This window comes from Cebus imitator, unplaced genomic scaffold (genome assembly GCF_001604975.1).
Source record: "Cebus imitator isolate Cc_AM_T3 unplaced genomic scaffold, Cebus_imitator-1.0 Scaffold39, whole genome shotgun sequence".
Taxonomy (NCBI): Eukaryota; Metazoa; Chordata; class Mammalia; order Primates; family Cebidae; genus Cebus; species Cebus imitator.
Window position 1 is genome coordinate 8,248,673 of NW_016107354.1, and position 6,805 is coordinate 8,255,477.

Sequence of the window (6,805 nt, forward strand, 5' to 3'; positions counted from 1 at the left end):
ACTGAAGGAAGACAGAGCTCTGGTGCCAGAAGCTCTTCTCAACTCTTTAAAGCCAGGCTTGCTCACCAAGGTGCTCACGAATGTCTCTCATCCCTGCCCAGACATAGCATTAAAAAGTGAACAAAAGACAGATACAGAATTCAAAAAGGAAAAAAGTAAGAAAGCAGAGGGACAGAAATTGAGAGAGGAGGGAAGAGAAAATCAAAGTCAACAGTCAAAAAGGATGGTGGGAAAGAAGGTTTAGATTTCAAAATTTAAAAGCCCCGAGCTGTGAAGAACCTGAAAACTGAGTACTCCTCAAGTGAAAGGCAATCTCTACAGAACATCATTCATTTTTTTTTGGAGATTAGGTCTCACTATGTTGCCCAGGCTGGAGTGCAGTTATTCACAAGTGCAACCAAAGGACACTGCAGCCTTAAACTCCTACGTTCAGATGATCCTCCTACCTCCAGATGATCCTCCTACCTCAGCCTCCCAAGGAGCTGGAACTATATGCACACACCACCACACATGACACAATATTCTTAAAGGTATCATCCAGGAAACAGATAAGGTCATTCATAAAACACACAGCTTTTCTTCTTTAGCTTAGTGTTAACAATGAACATAGATTCCACTACTGAAGCACAAGATGCAAATCAGTAACATGGTGAACATATAACAATAGGAAAGGGTAAGGTTTAGTCAGGTGTGTTATATGAGCGCTGAACTTTTCAAGGTATCATCACCCAGTTATCTGCCATGAAGAATTCCAATTTCAGGATTCGAGTTTCCTTAGAGGAAGACACCGTGGATATTTCTAATCATGAACTTTTGAGTGGCAACAGCCCAAACAGGTCAAGTGTCTTTAAGCTCCAAACAACAGGCAGCATTACTGTGAATTACCATTAAACTCAAATGCCAAATGATGTGTGTCTCACTCCAAGTTCCAGCATCACAATATAATTGTAGGGTCCAGTCCTACAGGTCCTGCAAGCCCCTCTCTACTGGTGCAGAGACAAGAAACTGTGGAAATAAAGACACAAGACACTGAGATCAAGAGAGTTTGGGCCCAGGGGTCTACTGCCAACCAAAGCGTGGAGTCTGGCAGTAGCCCTGAGTGCCTTGACGCTCTGACTTATATTGGGTACAAAGCAGGAGGCAGGGAAGGTAGGGCAAGTCATTGGTGGTCAGTGACAGGGTCAAGTAAATCATATGACTTGGAGATAGGGGCCTAGGACTTTCAAGTAGCCAAGGCAAGGGAAGGAGCATAATGCGTCAGCACTTTTTCCATACTTGTCAAGAAAGAACAAAGACATTAAGATTTATGTTATGTTTACTGATTCTATCTTCTAAGAAAAGAAGAACCAGGTGCAGAAGCAAAACATGAAAGTAGACATGGAACATGACTGCTGAAGCACAGCATCACATAGAGACGATTAAGCCCCCAGATGTCTGGGGGCCGTCAGGCCTACCACAAGAGCTTGGGGGAGTGGAGTTTTCTCCTAACTTCTCTGAGGAAGGAGACATCTCAGACGTCTCCTTCCATAGCTTGCTAATCAGCGGGCGCTTTCCCAGCCCTGGCGCTGACATATAGCCAAGGTGCCCTCCAGCAGCCCTTGCACAGGCATGACAGAGGGCTTAGAGCATCTTGCCTTAGGGTCACTTCTTTCACAATGTCACCTTAGGGTCACACTTTACAACCCAAGAAACATTAGCAAAATTAAAAGGCTATACTGAGTATATATATATCTAGGTATCTGTATCTATGATTACTTATGACTAATTATGTGATTATATTTCTAATTCTTTTCTATTTCACTATTTATATGGAAAGAGGCTGAGGCTTCAGACCCTTGCCTCGGCACTTGCGGGGTCTCCCACCCATATATAATCTGTATAACTTTCTGTACAACTTGACAATGGAACTGTGTTTCAATGATTTTGATATCAGATCAAACTTTCCAAAGTTACATATAATTCAGGCCTATTCTTTTCTACAAGAGTTCTGCTAAATTACAAAACCCCATAATCATGGTGTTCAGTTTTTAAAAAATTAAACACACAGGAATCCCATCAATGTTAATAAAAATCAAAACTTCAAAATGCCATGGCATTTATGTGACCAATCTGAGTTTTAGATACAATACCAGCTGTTGATTCCATGAACCATTTTTTTTTTTTTTGAGACGGAGTCTCACTCTGTTGCCCATGCTGGAGTGCAGTGGCGCGATCTTGGCTCACTGTAACCTCTGTCTCCTGAGTTCAAGCAATTCTCTGCCTCAGCCTCCCGAGTAGCTGGGATTACAGGTGCCTGCTACCATGCCTGGCTAATTTTTGTATTTTTAGTAGAGATGAGGTTTCACCATCTTGACCAGGCTGGTCTTGAACTCCTGATCTTGTGATCCACCCACCTCGACCTCCCAAAGTGCTGGGATTACAGGCGTGAGCCACTGCACTTGGCCTCCATGAACCATTTTTGCTAGGCTGAGGCTGTGTGTGAAAAATTGAAAGTCAAGTATCATTCTTTTTTTTTTAATTGCACAAGGGATATATGTGGAGGGTACAGAGTGATGCTGAACAGATCACAAAGCACGAAAGACATTAGTTCTCTCCCTCCCCAGCATCTCCTTCATCTCCTGGTTTTCTATGTGCAGCATAAGATTGTTCCTAAGTAACTGCATTATCAGAGTGCTCTCTTTATAAGACTTTTCATTCAGTGTATCCAGTTCAGCAATTGCTTCATTAAATGCTGTTTTTGCCAGGCTGCAGTCCTTTTCAGGAGAGTTTAGAATCCCATGGTAAAAGACTGAGAAATTAAGTGGCAGACCAAGTCAAATCGGGTGTGTAGGCTGCATTTCTTTCTTACTAATTTCAAATGCTTCCTGGTAAGCCTGCTGGAAGTTCGACACAGTGGTTTGTTTGTCTTCAGATACCACTTCAGAAAGATACCTAAAATAATCTCCTTTCATTTTCAAGTAGAACACCTTAGTTTCTGGTTGTGCACCACTGGGAATAAGATATTTGTCCAACAGCTCCAGAACGTCATTGCAGAGTCCTGCAGTTCTCCCTCTATCTACTCACGGTACTCTTTGCCCATCTACTGCTTCTTCTCATTCCTGTTTTCTGCTCAGTGCTAGAGATGACATGCCAGGAAGAGTAGCGGGCACCTACCAGAGAGCAATTTCTCTCTTCGTTGGAGAGTTCATGCTTCTGTTCTGTGACTGCCTTCAGTGCTACAGCCATATCATCATAGGCTCAGCCTGCTCAGTGAGCTTGGCTTTCTGTACCAGCTCACTTTCAACCATTGTCACTACTGTGGGAGGGCTACAGGGGACAAAGATGCTTCCGAAGCTCCAAAGAAGTGACCACTTCCTTTCTAAACCCACTCCTCAGGCAGCAGTAGCGGTGCCTACCGTGGCTGCAGTGGCTGTGGCGGCAGCTACCCTGGCTCTAGAATCGCGGCAGTGGTGGTGGCAGCTCCTATACTCAGGTATTTTTAAAGTTCAAGCAAAATAAGGCATATTGCCTTACAGCTTGCTTCTGTGCAGTAAAGAATTAACTTCACCCAAAGACAGGCCGTGCCTTAGCCCTTGTCTTCTGGAGGTGATTTTGAAGCCCTTGGAACTTCTTGACTAATTAGAGTGTCCTTTGTTTACATCAGACAGTTTAACAATGTGATTTATGGTGGAGGCTTTGGGCCACTGCAGTGACAGGAAACAGCTCAACCTTTGGAGGAGCCGGAAACTAAAGGTCAGCCTCATAGGCAGTCAGCGGTGCCTACATGACCACACCCTGATAAAAACTCTAGACCCAAGGCGCCGGTGAACTACCTTGGTCAGTAATACTCCACGCATAATGATACATATTGTTGTTGGGAAAAGTCAACACTGCCTATGACTCCACTGGAGAGGACAACTAGAAGCTTTGCCCTCAGAACTTTCTGGACTGTCCATGTGTCTTTCCTTAGCCTATTTTAATCTGTATCTTTTGCCATAACAAGTCATAACTGTGGGCATAACAGCTTTCAGTGAGCTTTTAAAGTCCTTCTAGATAATTACAGAACCTCAGGATGGCCCTGGAAAACCTTGAACTTGCAATGAGTGTCAGAAGTGAAAGTGGTTTTGTGAACTTCCAAACTTTAAAGGTCCTTAACTAAAGGATATTTTCTTACCTAATCAATAACTTGCCCTTCATGGCAATTTGAAGAATAAGTCAGTCTACTTCAAATGAGACTATGTAAAAAGTCAACACATCTTTCCACACTCACTGAACTTGCAGAATCAAATATCTCGGAGAGTGAGCTCCCTTTCACAGACACAATATAAAGTCTTATCTATTCAGTCATATGGACAGAATTTAGACCAAATAAAAATCTCTAATTTCTTAGACTGTAATTATTTATTAAGTCCTTTAAAGAAAAAGTTAAAAAGAGCCAATTTCTACAAGAGTTTGGTTTAGAATTTCCTATCCAAAGGATTCATGAAATGACTACTGAAAATTTCATTAAGTCCCCATTTTATAGTAAGGATGCATTAGCAATAGGGATTTTAAAATCTTTCTAAAAGAACCTGTCTTATAACCTATATGAAATTTTATGATGGTTCTTGTGAGATAGGAAGGAAAATCCTTTTCCCCTAGATTAGGTACCTAAACGATTTGACTATAGTTAAGCATTCAATCACATGCAACCGTGGTAGTATTCCATTCATTGGCACAGAAGTTATCAGAATTAATGAAAGCTTAAGGGTCTTTTTATAGTTAGTGAATTTTTCATACATAAACACATCAACATACTTTGTTAAAGCTATTATATCTGGTCTAAGGGGTCAAATTATACTGATGCTAAATTTTAAATCCCTATTTTTAAAAACAAACATTTATTAAATCCTGGAATTTACATTGTTTCTCTTTCTAGAATATATTCAGACAAATGCTACCATAATACCACCAAGTAAGTCCTTGCCAAGCCTCTCCAGCCAAAGCCATTAACATTCAAAATAGGAACCAAGCCGAGGTGGCAGTTGCTTGGCCTATAAAGGTCATAGTTCACCTGAGGAAGCTACAAACACCAAGATTTAGACCTAGTCTTATCTCTGTCACACTAGACTTCACTGTGGAGTGTATCTAAACTTTTAAAAATCTAAGTACTTTGTAAAAAGAATTATAATTAGGATTTGAAATATGAAAGTCAAAAAAGAAAAATCCAGAGTGTTTCAAAGAAGTAAAAGAAAAACTCATCAAAGTTCAAAATTTGATGAACCATGCTACTTTAAGATATTCTTTATGCAAGCAAATAAGAAAAAATTTCTACTTTGTGAACATTTACCAAACAAAATTTTTTTCTCAAACATCTTAGGAGAAATTTGAATATTCTCTATACCTGCTATAACAAGAAGAGTTTTCAGCAAACTGCCATGCCCCAAGTCCCCAACACAATGACCTTTACTCAAGCTGAGTCAGATTTCAGAAGTGCCCTTCTACAATTCCAGATTAGCAGCTGAAAAGCTAACAGACTTTGAGTAACAATCTTAAACAAAATCTCCTTTAAATGTCAGGTAGAATCTGATCTCCAAACTTAATCCTTAGGAAATAAGACATAATTTCCCTATTAGGAAACCAACACTCCACACTCCATGGATCCAAAAATTCATTGAATAATTTAGGCAAATACATTAAAAGTACACTAGTATACACTACCTGATTTAAAGCCATTATTTAAACACTTAAGACACCCAGTTTTATTTAGCTCCTCAGAGTATTTACTAACAATCACTACTTCCTAGAACTCAAATGAAGCTATTTTATATTAGAGAAAGAATCCATAATAAGCCCAAAGTAAACTATGAGATAACTCAACAATTATTTTTTTGATCTCACCCTTAATCAACAAAAGTAAACTACCTGCCCAGCATTTTTGCTCCTGGGTATTACTTGCTCAGGTCCACATAATGGTCCTAGGTGTGGCATCTGTGCTACATAGCAAACTATGGAGCCCAAGTAATCCCAAACAGTAGCTTACTGACCATCTACTTACAAACTGGACCAACAACATATGAGGATTATTTTTCTTTCACAATAAAAAACAAAAAACAGGTCTATCTCTGAAGTAGGAAGAACATTTCAGACAACTATATGAGCAAAGGAATTCTGACCTGTACCATTAAGTGCAAACCCTGCAAATCCATTACACGGCTTACAAAAGGCCTTTTTATTTATGGCACATGAATATATAAGCTTTTTATTTATAGTATATGAATATAGTATATAAATATGTATAGTATATGAATATAGTATATGAATATGTAGGCTCTGTGCAGGCTATGGAGCTTTTCTTCCAAAGAAATTAGGGGGCCTCAATTTATCTTTTAAACACTATCAGAAAAATGTGCTTTACTTGAGCTCTAGAAAGTTTCTATAAACACTCATCGATAAGAAAAAGTTTAAAGAAAGCTGTCAACAGGTTTACACTTCTGAAAAACACACACCACAAAAAGGTTTAAATTCATTTATACAAAAATTTAAGTTTTGAAAAGTGAAGGTAAGTAGGTATGAGTCTCGTTAAAATGAGACACCAAAATAATAACTACTTCAAAAAAGAAACAATGTGGCCGGGCGCGGTGGCTCAAGCCTGTAATCCCAGCACGTTGGGAGGCTGAGGCGGGTGGATCACCAGGTCAAGAGATCGAGACCATCCTGGTCAACAAGGTGAAACCCCGTCTCTACTAAAAATACAAAAAATTAGCTGGGCATGGTGGCGCGTGCCTGTAATCCCAGCTACTCAGGAGGCTGAGGCAGGAGAATTGCCTGAACCCAGGAGGCGGAG

At 40.0% G+C, this 6,805-nt stretch overlaps 1 protein-coding gene and 1 pseudogene across 1 annotated transcript in view; both read right to left on the minus strand.

Annotated features, from left to right (window-relative positions):
• The window catches only part of TSG101 (tumor susceptibility 101), a 57,226-nt gene that overhangs the window by 10,752 nt on the left and 39,669 nt on the right, over positions 1–6,805 (minus strand). The gene's annotated exons all lie outside the window — the stretch shown is intronic.
• Positions 2,377–6,585, minus strand: LOC108302291 (annotated as a pseudogene).